Genomic DNA, 16210 nt, shown 5'->3' with positions numbered 1-16210 from the left:
ATAATTCCAACAGACTTTTAGCATTGCTACGTGTGAGAAAGTCTCATCGTAGTCAACTCCTTGAACTTGTCGGGAAACATCTTAACGACAAGTCGAGCTTTCTCAATGGTGACACTTACCATCATTGTCTGTCTTCCTTTTAAAATCCATATGTACCTAACAGCCTTACGACCATCAAGTATCTCTTCCAAAGTCTACACTTTGTTTTCATATATGGATCCTCTCTCGGATTATATGGCCTCGAGCCATTTTGGAATCCAGGCCCACCATCGCTTCTCCATAGCTTGTTGGTTCATTGTTGTCTAGCAACATGACTTCCAAGACAGGATTACGTACCATTCTGAAGTAGTATGCATCCTTGTCATCCCACGAGGTTTGGTAGTGACTTGATCTGAAGTTTCATGATCACTATCATAAGCTTCCATTTCAATTGGTGTAGGTGCCACATGAACAACTTCCTGTGCCCTGTCACACACTAGTTGAAGAGACGGTTCAATAACCTCATCAAGTCTCCACCATCCTCCCACTCAATTCTTTCGAGAGAAACTTTTCCTCGAGAAAGGACCCGATTCTAGAAACAATCCCTTATTGCTTTCGAATCTGAGACAGGAGGTATACCCAACTGTTTTGGGTGTCCTATGAAGATTCATTTATCCGCTTTAGGTTCGAGCTTATCAGCCTGAAACTTTTTCACATAAGCGTCGCAGCCCCAAACTTTTAAGAAATGACAGCTTAGGTTTCTCTAAACCATAGTTCATACGGTGTCATCTCATCGAAATTACATGGTGCCCTATTTAAAGTGAATGTGGTTGTCTTTAATGCCTAACCCATAAACTATCATGGTAATTCGATAAGAGACATCATGGTATGCATCATATCCAATAGGGTGCAGTTATGATGTTCGAACACACCATCACACTATGGTGTTCCAGGTTGTATTAGTTGTGAAACAATTTCCACAATGTCTTAATTCTGTGCCAAACTCGTAATTCAGATATTCATATCTATGATCATATCATAGATATTTTATCCTCTTGTCACGACGATCTTTCAACTTCACCCTGAAATTACTTGAACCTTTCAATAATTCAGACTCGTGATTCATCAAGTAAATATACTCAACATCTACTCAAATCATCTGTGAAGTAAGAACATAACGATATCCACTACATGCCTCAGCACTCATTGGATTGCACACATCAAAATGTATTACTTCCAACAAGTTGCTTTCTAGTTCCATTTTACTGAAAATGAGGCTTTCAGTCATCTTGCCCATGTGGTATGATTTGCATGTCTCAAGTGATTCAAAATCAAGTGAGTCCAAACGATCCATTTGCATGGAGTTTCTTCATGCATATCTATCAACAAACATGGTTCGCATGTCTCAATCCTTTCAAAAATGAGTGAGTCCAAAGATCCATCGACATGGAGCTTCTTCATGCGTTTTATACCGATATGACTTAAGTGGCAGTGCCACAAGTAGGTGGTACTATCATTACTATCTTATATCTTTTGGCATGAACATGTGTATCACTATGATCGAGATTCAATGAACCATTCATTTTAGGTGTAAGACCATTGAAGGTATTATTCAAATAAACAGAGTAACCATTACTCTCTCCTTAAATGAATAACCGTATTGCGATAAACATAATCCAATCATGTCTATGCTCAACGCAAAACCCAATCTCGATGGTAGAGGGAGCGTACGATATTTGATCAACCTTGGAAATACTTCCAACACATATCGTCATCTCACCTTTAGCTAGTCTCCGTTTATTCCGTAGCTTTTATTTCGAGTTACTAACACTTAGCAACCGAACCGGTATCTAATACCCTGGTGCTACTAGGAGTACTAGTAAAGTACACATTAACATAATACATCCAATATACTTCTATCGACCTTGCCAGCCTTCTTATCTACCAAGTATCTAGGGTAATTCTGCTCCAGTGGCTGTTCCCTTTATTACAGAAGCACTTAGTCTCGGGTTTGGGTTCAACCTTGGGTTTCTTCACTAGAGCAGCAGCTGAATTGCCGTTTCATGAAGTATCCCTTCGTGCACTTGCCCTTCTTGAAAGTAGTGGTTTCACCAACCATCAACAACTGATGCTCCTTCTTGATCTCTACTTTTGTGGTGTCAAACATCGTGAATATCTCAAGGATCATCATATATGTCCCTGATATATTATAGTTCATCACGAAGCTCAAGCAGCTTGGTGGTAATGACTTCGGAGAACCATCACTATTTCATCTGGAAGATCAACTCCCACTCGATTCAAGCGATTGTTGTACTCAGACAATCTGAGCACAAGTTCAACAATTGAGCTTTTCTCCCTTAGTTTGCAGGCTAAGAAAATTGTCGGAGGTCTTATACCTCTTGACGTGGGCACGAGCCTGAAATCCCAATTTCAGCCCTCGAAACATCTCATATGTTTCGCGACGTTTCAAAACGTCTTCGGTGCCTCAACTCTAAGCCGTTTAACTGAACTATCACGTAGTTATCAAAATGTGTATGTCAGATGTTCGCAACATCCATAGACAACGTTCGAGGTTCAGCACACTGAGCGGTGCATTAAGGACATAAGCCTTCTATGAAGCAATGAGGACAAACCTCAGTTTACGGACCTAGTCCGCATAATTACTACTATCAACTTTCAACTAAATTTTCTCTAGGAACATATCTAAACAGTAGAACTGAAGCGCGAGCTACAACATAATCTGCAAAGACCTTTTGACTATGTTCAGGATAATTAAGTTCATCTTATGAACTCCCACTCAGATAGACATCCCTCTAGTCATCTAAGTGATTACATGATCCGAGTCAACTAGGCCGTGTCCGATCATCACGTGAGATGGACTAGTCATCATTGGTGAACATCTTCATGTTGATCGTATCTACCATACGACTCATGCTCGACCTTTCGGTCTCTTGTGTTCCGAGGCCATGTCTGTACATGCTAGGCTCGTCAAGTCAACCTAAGTGTTTCGCGTGTGTAAATCTGTCTTACACCCGTTGTATGTGAACGTTAGAATCTAACACCCGATCATCACGTGGTGCTTCGAAACAACGAACTGTCGCAACGGTGCACAGTTAGGGGGGACACTTTCTTGAAATTATTATGAGGGATCATCTTATTTACTACCGTCGTTCTAAGTAAACAAGATGCATAAACATGATAAACATCACATGCAATCAAATAGTGACATGATATGGCCATCATCACTTTGCTCCTCTTGATCTCCATCTTCGGGGCTCCATGATCATCATCGTCACCGACATGACACCATGATCTCCATCATCATGATCTCCATCATCGTGTCTCCATGAAGTTGCCTCGCCAACTATTACTTCCACTACTACAGCTAACGGTTAGCAATAAAGTAAAGTAATTACATGGCGTTGTTTAATGACACGCAGGTCATACAATAAAAAAAGACAACTCCTATGGCTCCTGCCGGTTTTCATACTCATCGACATGCAAGTCGTGATTCCTATTACAAGAACATGATCAATCTCATACATCACATATCATTCATCACATCCTTTGGCCATATCACATCACATAGCATACCCTGCAAAAACAAGTTAGACGTCCTCTAATTGTTGTTTGCATGTTTTACGTGGCTGCTATGGGTTTCTAGCAAGAACGTTTCTTACCTACGCAAAGACCACAACGTGATATGCCAATTGCTATTTACCCTTCATAAGGACCCTTTCCGTCGAATCCGATCCGACTAAAGTGGGAGAGACAGACACCCGATAGCCACCTTATGCAACTAGTGCATGTCAGTCGGTGGAACCAGTCTCACGTAAGACTACGTGTAAGGTCGGTCCGGGCCGCTTCATCCCACAATGCCGCCGAATCAAGATAAGACTAGTAACGGCAAGAATATTGAACAAAATCAACGCCCACAACTACTTTGTGTTCTACTCGTGCATAGAAACTATGCATAGACCTAGCTCATGATGCCACTGTTGGGGAACGTAGCAATAATTCAAAATTTTCCTATGTGTCACCAAGATCAATATATGGAGTCATCTAGCAATGAGGGAGGAGTGGATCTACATACCCTTGTAGATCGCGCGCGGAAGCGTTCAAGAGAACGGGGTTGATGGAGTCGTACTCGTCGTGATCCAAATCACCGATGATCCTAGCGCCGAACGGACGGCACCTCCGCGTTCAACACACGTACGGAGCAGCGACGTCTCCTCCTTGATCCAGCAAGGGTGGAGGAGAGGTTGATGGATATCCAGCAGCACGACGGCGTGGTGGTGGAAGTAGCGGGATTCCAACAGGGCTTCGCCAAGCGCTGCGGGAGGAGGGAGATGTGTCATGGGAGGGAGAGGGAGGCGCCAGGGCTTAGGTTGGGCTGCCCTCCCTTTCCCCCACTATATATAAGGAGCCTAGGGGGGGCGCCGGCCCTAGGAGATCCAATCTCCTAGGGGGGCGGCGGCCAAGGGAGGAATCCCTCCTCCCCAAGGCACCTAGGAGGTGCCTTCCCCTTCTAGGATTCTTCCTTTAGGGTTTCCCCCACCCTAGGCGCATGGGCCCTAGGGGAAAGTGGCGCCCCAGCCCACTTTGGGCTGGATCCCTTCCCAATTCAGCCCATGGGGCCCTCCGGGATAGGTGGCCCCACCCGGTGGACCCCCGGGACCCTTCCGGTGGTCCCGGTACAATACCGGTGACCCCGAAACTTGTCCCGACGGCCGAAATAGCACTTCCTATATATAATTCTTTACCTCCGGACCATTCCGGAACTCCTCGTGACGTCCGAGATCTCATCCGGGACTTCGAACAACATTCGGGTTACTGCATATACATATCCCTACAACCCTAGCGTCACCGAACCTTAAGTGTGTAGACCCTACGGGTCCGGGAACCATGTAGACATGACCGAGACGTTCTCCGGTCAATAACCAACATCGGGATCTAGATACCCATGTTGGCTCCCACATGTTCCATGATGATCTCATCGGATGAACCACGATGTCAAGGACTTAATCAATCCCGTATGCAATTCCCTTTGTCTATCGGTACGATACTTGCCCGAGATTCGATCGTTGGTACCCTGATACCTTGTTCAATCTCGTTACCGGCAAGTCTCTTTACTCGTTCCGTAACACATCATCCCATGATCAACTCCTTGATCACATTGTGCACATTATGATGATGTACTACCGAGTGGGCCCAGAGATACCTCTCCGTCACACGGAGTGACAAATCCCAGTCTCGATTCGTGCCAACCCAACAGACACTTTCGGAGATACCTGTAGTGTACCTTTATAGCCACCCAGTTACGTTGTGACGTTTGGCACACCCAAAGCACTCCCTTCGGTATCCGGGAGTTGCACAATCTCATGGTCTAAGGAAATGATACTTGACATTAGAAAAGCTTTAGAGAACGAACTACACGATCTTTGTGCTAGGCTTAGGATTGGGTCTTGTTCATCACATCATTCTCCTAATGATGTGATCCCGTTATCAACGACATCCAATGTCCATGGTCAGGAAACCGTAACCATCTATTGATTAACGAGCTAGTCAGCTAGAGGCTTACTAGGGACATGGTGTTGTCTATGTATCGACACATGTATCTGAGTTTCCTATCAATACAATTCTAGCATGGATAATAAACGATTATCATGAACAAGGAAATATAATAATAACCAATTTATTATTTCCTCTAGGGCATATTTCCAACATGATATTATATGTGGATGACATATTGTTGATCGGAAATGATACTAAATTTCCGAATAGCATAAAGGGATACTTGAATAAGAATTTTTTCAATGAAAGACCTTGGTGAAGCTACTTATATATTGGGCATCAAGATCTATAGAGATAGATCAAGACGCCTAATTGGACTTTCACAAAGCACATACCTTGATAAAGTTTTGAAGTAGTTCAAAATGGAACAGTCAAAGAAGGAGTTCTTACCTGTGTTGCAAGGTGTGAAGTTGAGTAAAGACTCAAAACTCGACCACGGCAGAAAATAGAAAGAGAATGAAAAGTCATTCCCTATGCCTTAGTCTTAGGTTCTATAAAGTATGCTATGATGTGTACCAGACCTATTGTATATGTTAGCATGATTTTGGCAACGGGGTACAATAGTGATCTAGGAGTAGATCACTGGACAACGGTCAAAATTATCCTTAGAGGACTAAGGAAATATTTCTCAGTTATGGAGGTGATAAAAGAGTTTGTCGTAAAGAGTTACGTCGATGCAAGCTTTTGACACTGATCTAGATGAATCTAAGTCTCAATCTAGATACATATTGAAAGTGGGAGCAATTAGCTAGAGTAGCTTCGTGCAGAGTATTGTAGACATAGAAAATCGCAAAATACTTATGGATCTGAATGTTGCAGACCCGTAGACTCAACTTCTCTCACAAGAAAAACACGATCACTCTTTGGGTGTTAATCACATAGCGATGTGAACTAGATTATTGACTCTAGTAAACCCTTTGGGTATTAGTGACATGAAGATGTGAAATAATCACATAAAGATGTGAACTATTGGTGTGAAATCACATGACTATGTGAACTAGATTATTGACTCTAGTGCAAGTGGGAGACTGGAGGAAATATGCCCTAGAGGCAATAATAAAGTTGTTATTTATATTTCTGTAAGTGCCTTATATCGACTAGAGGGGGGTGAATAGGCGATTTTTATGAAATTCTTCACTGAGGAATTTGCCGGTGAGGAAATTCCTTAGCGAAGAACTACTAGCAGCGGAATAAGTACTCAAAAGAAAACATAACAGAATACAAGCATAGTCATCATGATGAAATGAAGACAGGCACAGAGTACAGGAAGCGTAATCACACGATAACACAGGATGAAGACAAACAGACTGAAGAAATTGAACTGAGGAAATTGAGAAAGTCTTCAGTCAAAGTCTTCAAACACAGATATGAACAAACACACAACACAGTTATGAGGAAATGAAAGAGTTGAGGGAATAGAACCAGTAAGCTTGGTGAAGACAATGATTTGGTAGACCAGTTCCAACTGCTGTCTCAGTTGTACGTCTGGTTGGAGCGGCTGAGTATTTAAACTCGAGGACACATAGTCCCAGACACCCAGTCTTGAACACGCAGCTCAGGACACCCAATCCTCACCGTATTCTCCTTGAACTAAGGTCACACAGACCTCGTCCAATCACTTGTGGTAAGTCTTCAGGCGACTTCCAAACCTTCACAAACTCGGTCACTCGGTGATCCACAATTCCTCTTGGATGCTCTAGACCATGACGCCTAACCGTCTGGAAGAAGCACAGTCTTCAAAGGTAACAAGCGTCGGATCCACGCAGGATCAATCTCTTCAGTGATGCTCAATCACTTGGGGTTTGTAGGTGTTTGGGTTTTGGGTTTTTGGTTTTTCCTCACTTGATGATTTTCGCTCAAAGTCCTCAGAGGATTGGTTGCTCTCAAATGACAAGTGTCAGTTTCTCTCGGAGCAGCCAACCAGCTAGTGGTTGTAGGGGGCGGCTATTTATAGCCTAGGGAGCAGCCCGACATGATAAGACATAAATGCCCTTCAATGATATGACCGTTAGGTGAGTAGATATTTTGGGACAGCTTGCGCATAGCATAGCAACGGTCGGAAATTTGAGTATCAAATTCCTCAGGGCTATCATGTTCCTCACTATGTAGGAAATCTGCACTGGCGAATTCCTAACTCCTCAGTCAGAACAAATTCCTCAGAGACCTGAAGAACTTCGTCTCTGTCACTGAAGAAATTGACTGAACTATATGAGATTTCCAATGGCTTCACTCGAAGGGATTGGTAGGTGTAGGATTTTGAGTTGAGCATCACATGGAAATTTTTCCTTAGTATTTCCTCGACCCCCTTTAACAGTATGGTGTTTCCTATTACTCAAGAAAGAGAAAATGAAACTATGAAAACAAAAGTCTTCACGCTTCATGTTCCTCGAATGAATACCAAGTCTTCACGTTCACACCATTTTCTTCACTTTCAAAGTCTTCAGAATACCAAAGTCTTCAAACGAAGAACTTCATTTTCAGGGGTCGACTTTCTCTGTAAATATCAAACTCCTCATAGACTTATAGACCTGTGTACACTCATAAACACATTAGTCCCTCAACCTATAAGTCTTCAATACACCAAAATCACTAAGGGGCACTAGGTGCACTTACAATCTCCCCCTTTTTGGTGATTGATGACATTTAGGTTAAGTTTTCAACGGGGATAAACATATGAAGTGTAACTACTAATATTGAGGAATTTGATTGCAAGATATAGAAGAACTCCCCCTGAAGATGTGCATAGTGAGGAATTTTCTTTTGAAGCAATGCACAAATTGAAGAGTTGAATCATGGAGATCTCCCCTATATCTTGTAATTCATACACGCATTTGATATATAACAGTGAAGAATTTGAAATGCATGATGAAATATGGTGACTGATGTAATTCAACATGCGTGCAATAATATTAACAAGGAATAAGCATGCAAAAAAACGTATCAAGAGTATCAGAGCACCATCGGGTTTAAGTTTACAACTCGATCAAATAAAGTCACAGAAGAACGAGAGTTGTAACTTAACAAAAAAACACCCATATAGAAAGACCCGCTTGAAGACTAACTCAAAATTCTCCCCCTTTGTCATCAAATGACCAAAAGGAACGAATATGAGGACTAATGCCCCTGAAGAATATCAAGTTGATGAAGGAGCGCCAACGTTGTTGGGGTCGTTTGTTGTAGTAGGGCCCGCCGCAGTGTCGTCCAAGTCTTCATTTTCATCAGTGTCGTGCGATGAAGAATATGAGCTGGCCACCAGAGAAGGAACCTTGACCTTCTTGAATTTCTTCGGTGGAGGTGCAGACCAGTCAAAATCTTCTTTGAGACCCATGTTCTTCAGATCTTCTTCACCATACAGATGTGACAGGATTGCCCAGGTGCGACCGAAGACTTGATGGAGGTAGTAGTGGTTTTTCTTCACTGCGTTGTGTGTGGCAGTCATTGATGAAACTATGTACCTAGGGTAGGGGCACGGACCCGTCCAAAGAGCCCTACCCAAGGACATCCCTAGAAGAAGTCACCTTTCAATCGACTTGGAGGTATCCCACTCGACAGATTCAAGACACTCGACCACGAAGCTACCACTCAACCATGAAGCTAGCCACTCGACCGCCAGGAGATCTGAAGTCACTCCGCAGGCAAACGGTCGGCTATTAAGTAGTCTTTATGGTCATTGTAGCACTCTATTAGGGGCGTTACCAGTAACGCCCAACCTTAAATGTACCTTAAACCCTGCATTACTGAGGGCAGGAGAGGGCCGGCGAACTCTATATAAGCCACCCCCCTCCTCAGTATGAAGGGTTCGCACCCCTGTTATTCACACGCCAGTAATCCAGTCGACCGCCTCCAGGCACCGAGACGTAGGGCTGTTACTTCCTCCGCGAAGGGCCTGAACTCGTACATCTTGGTGTGTTTACAACTTCCCAATAGCTGAGATCTAGCCTCTCCATACATACCCCCCTACATCACTGTCAGAGTTAGAACCACGACAGTTGGCGCCCACCGTGGGGCCGGAATCTTAGCGCCTGATTGGAGAAGTTGCAATTTTTCTGATCCCTTTGATCATGGTTTCGTGCGGAGTTTTGGTGGAGGGCCGCGAGATCCGCCTCGGCGCGCTCACGTTCATCGCCGACGACTCCGCCTGGCTTTAGGAGGCGCCACTCGACATCGACGCGCTCCCCGTCCGCGGTGCGACGCATTTCCGCGCATGCGTTCGTGGCGTCCTCCTGCAGCAGCCGTCGACCCAGTATCGGTCGGCCCCCGCATCGTCTCCCCACTCTGTCTCCCACCGGCGCAAGCGCTCCGGTCGGTCGAGACTTCAGAGGTGGGTGAGGCATGCCGTGGATCGCCAGTTGGCCGACCCGCAAGTCGCGGCAATCGAGCCCGACGAATCCCTCTGCGGCCTGTTCGACTGGCTCCGCGGAGACCGCATCCGAGTGCGACAGCAGCAACCCAGCGGCTGAGATCCTGGCGGTCGATGGAACGCATAGTCCTCCCGGTTTCCCTCGCGGTGATGGAGGCGCGGGTGGGGGCGACCCGTCGTGTCCCCATGATGAGTATCTCCCTGAACTTCTCACGTCATTACAGCGAGAGGAGCTTCGCCGCTGGAACACGGACGCGTTCCGCACTCCTATCGTCGGAGAGCCCCCCGAGGCCTGGGCCTTGGAGGACGTGCGCTTGGCTAATTTGGCCGAGCGCACTCGACTGGAAAATCTCCAGCGAGCACTTGGAGAAAGCGCGTCAGCGAGCTCCCGAGTCTAGTCGACGCCAGCTCTTCCCGCCGACACAGGTATACCGAACCCCAGTTCAGAATTTGGCCGCCGCTGCCCATATAGCAGAATCGATTCAGCCCTCCCAGTCGGAGGCTGGCAGGGGCTTGTTACAGATCAGAGCGTTGCTCCGGGCGGCGGGAAACCAGAATTCCGCTGTTTCTCAGTCGCGGAATAGGATCCACAGTCGATCCGTTGCAACAGTTACAGTCCAGTCGGCTCACAGCCCGCGGTCGCCCCCGAGGCGTGAGGGACATGGCGACCGGCATGATCAGTACAGAAGGAATGAGCATTATGATCACCGATCCGATCATGATGATCGACGTCGAGTGCCAACCCCTCCCCCGAGGAGTGGGTCATATGCGCCTTGACATCGAGATGACAGGCGCCCTCATAGCGTTGGGAAGAGGATTCCCGTCGACCCCAGGGACCCAGGCTTTGACGCGAGATCTGTCCTTGTTCAAGGCTTGGTTGATAGGAACAGGGCTCATCGGGAAGGCCAGAACAGAGATGCGCCCTCCAGCAGCAGAATACGTGTTTCAGGGCCAGAGTGTTTCGGTCGAGCCATCAGGGCCACGGTGATTCCTCCCAACTTTCGGTTGGCGACTGGAGTCAGCAAGTTCACCGGTGAGTCTAAGCCTGACACTTGGCTTGAAGATTACCGAGTGGCTGTACAGATTGGCGGTGGTAATGATGAGGTGGCTATGAAGCATTTGCCTCTCCTGTTAGAGGGCTCGGCCAGAGCGTGGCTGAATCAGTTAGCACCCAGCAGCATCTACACTTGGGAGGATCTCTCTCGAGTGTTTGTCACAACCTTTGAGGGAACATGCAAGCGACCCGCAGGCCTTACAGAATTGCGGTCTTGTGTGCAGAAGCCGAGTGAAACTCTGAGGGATTACATCCAGAGGTGGATCACTTTGCATCACACAGTTGAGAACGTACCGGATCACCAAGCAGTTTGTGCCTTTAAAGAAGGCGTCAAGAACAGGGAGTTGAACCTGAAGTTCGGTCGGACCGGAGAAATGTCCCTGAATCGGATGATGGAAATTGCCACCAAATACGCTAACGGAGAAGATGAAGATCGACTCCGGAGTGGCAAGCAGAAAGCAGTCGCCCAGGAAACCGGAGGCAATTCCAGTCGGAAGCAGAAGCAGAAGGCCGAGCAGCTGCCCCTGGGGAGGCCCTGGCCGCAACCCAGGGAAATTTCAAGGGAAAACCCAAAGGCCCCTGGAAGCCCAAGAAAGTCAAGGATCAAGATGGAAATGATGTTTTGGATCTGCCATGTCACATCCACACCAAGAAAGATGAAGAGGGTAATTTCATTTACCCAAAGCATACCACTCAACAGTGCCGTCTCCTAATCCAGCAGTTTCAAGGCAAACAGTCCAAGGATAAGGAAAAAGAGTCGGACAGAGTCGAGGACAAGGAAGACAGTGACGATGGATACCACCAAGTCAATTCCACCCTGATGATTTTTGCTGATGTCGAAAGCAAAAGTCGACTGAAAGTCATTAACCGTGAGGTCAATATGGTTGCTTCGGCAACACCCAGTTATCTGAAGTGGTCTCAGACTGCCATCACGTTCGACCAGTCTGATCACCCTACGCACATTGCCACCCCTGGGAGGCAGGCTTTGGTGGTCGATCCAATTGTCGAAGGCACTCGACTGACCAAAGTCCTGATGGATGGTGGCAGTGCCCTGAACATACTGTACGCCAAAACTTTGAAAGGAATGGGCATTCCGATGTCCAGATTAAGTACCAGTAACATGAGCTTCCACGGAGTCATTCCTGGCAAGAAAGCCGAATCACTTGGCCAGATTGCTCTTGACGTGGTTTTCGGCGATTCAAAGAATTACCGCAAGGAAAAGTTGACATTCGAGGTTGTGGACTTCCAAAGTGCTTATCATGCCATTTTGGGCAGGCCAGCTTACGCACGCTTCATGGCTCGACCATGTTACGTGTACCTCAAACTGAAGATGCCTGGCCCTAATGGTGTAATCACTGTTACAGGCAACCGAAAGAAAGCAGAAGAGTGTTTTCAGAAAGGCTCAAAGATCGTTGATGCTCAGATGGCAGTGGTCGATCTACAAGAGTACCAAAAGACTGCCGATCCGAGTGAATTGCTACGAGCCAAGAAGCCTGCTTCAGAATCAGCTTTTCAGTCGTCCGGTGAAACAAAGCCAGTCCACATTCACCCGACCAACCCCGATGCTGCCCCGACTCACATCTCAACAACGCTCGACTCCAAATAGGAAGAAGCGCTCGTCCAGCTCCTCCGTGAGAACTGGGACATCTTCGCATGGAAGCCCTCTGACATGCCTGGAGTTCCCAGAGGGCTGGCTGAGCACCGTCTATGAGTCGACCCAAAATTCAAGCCTGTGAAGGAACATCTTCGATGGTCCGCCGTCCAGAAGAAGCAAGCCATTGGCGAGGAGGTAGCTCAGCTCTTAGCAGCGGAGTTCATCCGAGAGATTTACCACTCCGAGTGGCTCGCCAATGTCGTCATGGTCCCCAAGAAGGACAAGTCACTTCGCATGTGCATTGATTTCAAACATATCAATCGGGCCTGCCCGAAAGATCATTTTCCTCTCCCTCGCATCGACCAAATAGTTGACTCGACTGTGGGGTGCGAGAGATTGTCTTTTCTAGATGCCTATTCCGGGTACCATCAGATCCGTCTGTATGGACCCGACGAGATCAAAACAGCTTTCATCACTCCATTCGGATGCTTCTGTTACGTCACCATGCCGTTCGGCCTCAAGAACGCCGGAGCCACGTTCATGAGAATGATTCAGAAGTGTCTACTCACTCAAATCAATCGGAATGTGGAGGCATACATGGATGATATTGTGGTCAAGTCACGGAAAGGTTCCGACCTGCGGGCTGACCTTGCTGAAACCTTTGCCAACCTCTGGAGGTATGATATCAAGCTCAATCCATCAAAGTGCACGTTCGGAGTTCCAGGTGGAAAGTTACTCGGTTTTCTCGTTTCCAAACGGGGGATCGATGCCAATCCTGAAAAAGTTGGCACCATACTCCGGATGAAGCGTCCTGTACGCGTGCACGATGTCCAAAAGCTTACAGGCTGCTTGGCCGCTCTAAGTCGATTCATTTCTCGTCTCGGTGAAAAGGCGTTGCCTCTTTACCGACTGATGAAGAAGTCTGACAAGTTCGAGTGGACTCCAGAAGCTGACGCAGCATTTGCAGAGCTCAAAGCTCTGCTCTCCACCCAGCCGGTACTTGCTGCCCCAATCATCAAAGAGCCTCTGCTGCTTTACATTGCAGCCACAGGATAAGTTGTCAGTACAGTACTTACGGTCGAGCGGGAAGAAGAAGGAAAGGCCTTCAGAGTTCAGCGCCCAGTCTATTATCTGTTTGAAGTTTTGACCCCTTCAAAACAAAGATACCCTCACTATCAGAAGCTTGTATATGGGATTTACATGACCACAAAGAAGGTTGCACATTACTTCTCTGACCACTCCATTACAGTCGTCAGTGACGCCCCACTGTCAGAGATTCTGCATAACAGAGATGCAACTGGTCGAGTGGCCAAGTGGGCGATTGAACTTCTTCCCTTAGATATCAAGTTTGAAGCAAAGAAGGCTATCAAGTCCCAAGCAATCGCAGATTTCATCGCCGAGTGGATTGAACAGAAACTTTCGACTCAAGTTCACTCAGAGCACTGGACCATGTTCTTCGATGGATCTAAGATGTTGAATGGTTCCGGTGCTGGGGTAGTTCTAGTCTCCCCTCGAGGAGATAAGCTCAGATATGTTCTCCAGATTCACTCCGATTCCTCCAATAATGAAGCAGAATATGAAGCACTTTTGTACGGGTTGCGCATGGCCATTTCACTCGGCGTCCGTCGCCTCATGGTCTATGGCGACTCAGATTTGGTGGTTAATCAGGTGATGAAGGAGTGGGACGTCAGAAGTCCAGCTATGACTGGCTACTACAACGCAGTAAGAAAGCTAGAAAAGAAATTCGAGGGGTTAGAGCTTCATCACATCCCCCGACTGAAAAATCAAGCAGCTGATGATCTGGCAAAGATAGGCTCCAAGAGAGAAGCCATTCCCAGCAATGTGTTTTTGGAGCACATCCGCTCGCCGTCAGTTCAGGAAGATCCTTTTGCAGAAGAAGCCCCACAACCGAAAAGTGCCACAGATCCGACTGAAGTCGAAGTTCCTGCTGTGGTCGACCTAATCGTGGAAGTCTTGGCAATCACTCCCGACTGGACAATACCGTACATCACGTATATCCTAAGGAAAGAACTCCCGGAGGACGAGGAAGAAGCTCGACAGATCGTCCGCCGATCCAAGACCTTCACAGTCATAAAGGGACAGTTGTACAGGGAAAGCGCGACTGAATCGGTCAGAAATGCATAACACCAGAAGAGGGTCATATGATCCTTAATGATATCCACTCGGGGACCTGCGGTCACCATGCGTCCTCTCGGACCATTGTGGCTAAAGCATACCGAGCGATTTTACTGGCCAAGAGCAAATGAGATGGCAAAAGATATAGTCGACAAGTGTGGAGGGTGCCAGTTCTACTCCAACATGTCACACAAGCCTGCATCAGCCCTGAGACCATTCCACTCGTCTGGCCCTTTGCTGTCTGGGGACTGGACATGGTCGTTCCACTGAGAACAGGCAGGAGCGGATTCACGCATGTGCTTGTGGCAGTCGACAAGTTTACCAAATGGATTGAAGCTAAGCCTATCAAGAATCTTGATGCTTGCACTGCTATTAGTTTCGTGAGAGGGCTAACATTCAGATATGGAGTCCCGCATAGCATCATCACTGACAATGGGTCAAACTTCGATTCGGACAAGTTCAGAGCTTTTTGCGCCTCTCAAGGCACTCGAGTCGACTACGCATCGGTCGCCCATCCCCAGTCAAATGGACAAGTTGAAAGAGCAAATGGTCTGATTCTCAAAGGACTAAAGCCTCGACTGAAGCGTGATCTCAAGCACGCGGCAGGTGCTTGGGTTGACGAGCTTCCGTCAGTTCTGTGGGGATTGAGGACCACCCCGAACCGGTCGACTGGAAGAACTCCATTCTTTCTGGTTTATGGAGCCGAAGCAGTTCTGCCAAGTGATCTTCTTCACAACGCACCCCAAGTCGAACTTTATACCGAAGATGAAGCAGAACAAGCCCGGCAAGACGCAGTCAACCTCCTAAAAGAAGAAAGAGAGATGGCCATGATTAGATCGACCATTTATCAGCAAGACTTGCATCGATTCCATGCCAGGAATGTCAAGAGTCGAGCCTTCCAAGAAGGGGATTTGGTCCTCCGAGTGGATCAGCAGAAACCACACAAGCTTGCTCCTACTTGGGAAGGCCCCTTCATCATCACCAGAGTCCTCCACAATGGAGCGTATCACCTCTACAATGTTGATCGCCAGATCGACGAGCCACGAGCTTGGAATGCGGAACTACTCCGCCCCTTTTACACTTGAGTTCTCCATTGGACGGGATGTAATAAGAAAAAAAAATCTGCAGTTCATTTTTACCAAAGACAAGAGCGTCCCAATAATTGCTGTCACTCTTGTTTGCATACGAAATCCCCCAGTGGGTGACTTAGCCGCGAATCCGTTTCGCCCAAGTTTAAAAAATCCTACCGAGTGGAGAGCAAACCTCCCACTCGGGGGCTTAGCTGCAGTCCAGTACTCGCCTAAGTTCTCCCACTTAGAGACTTAGCTGCAGTCAGGCACTCGCCTAAGTTTGAAAAAATCCTACCGAGTGGAGAGCAAACCTCCCACTCAGAGGCTTAGCTACAGTCTAGTACTCGCCTAAGTTCTCCCACTTAGAGACTTAGCTGCAGTCAGGCACTCGCCTAAGTTTGAAAAAATCCTACTGAGTGGAGAGCAAACCTCCCACTCAGAGG

The sequence above is a fragment of the Triticum dicoccoides genome, chromosome 5A (genome assembly GCF_002162155.2).
Source record: "Triticum dicoccoides isolate Atlit2015 ecotype Zavitan chromosome 5A, WEW_v2.0, whole genome shotgun sequence".
In the NCBI taxonomy this organism is placed as follows: Eukaryota; Viridiplantae; Streptophyta; class Magnoliopsida; order Poales; family Poaceae; genus Triticum; species Triticum dicoccoides.
Note: the sequence above shows the minus strand (reverse complement) of the source record.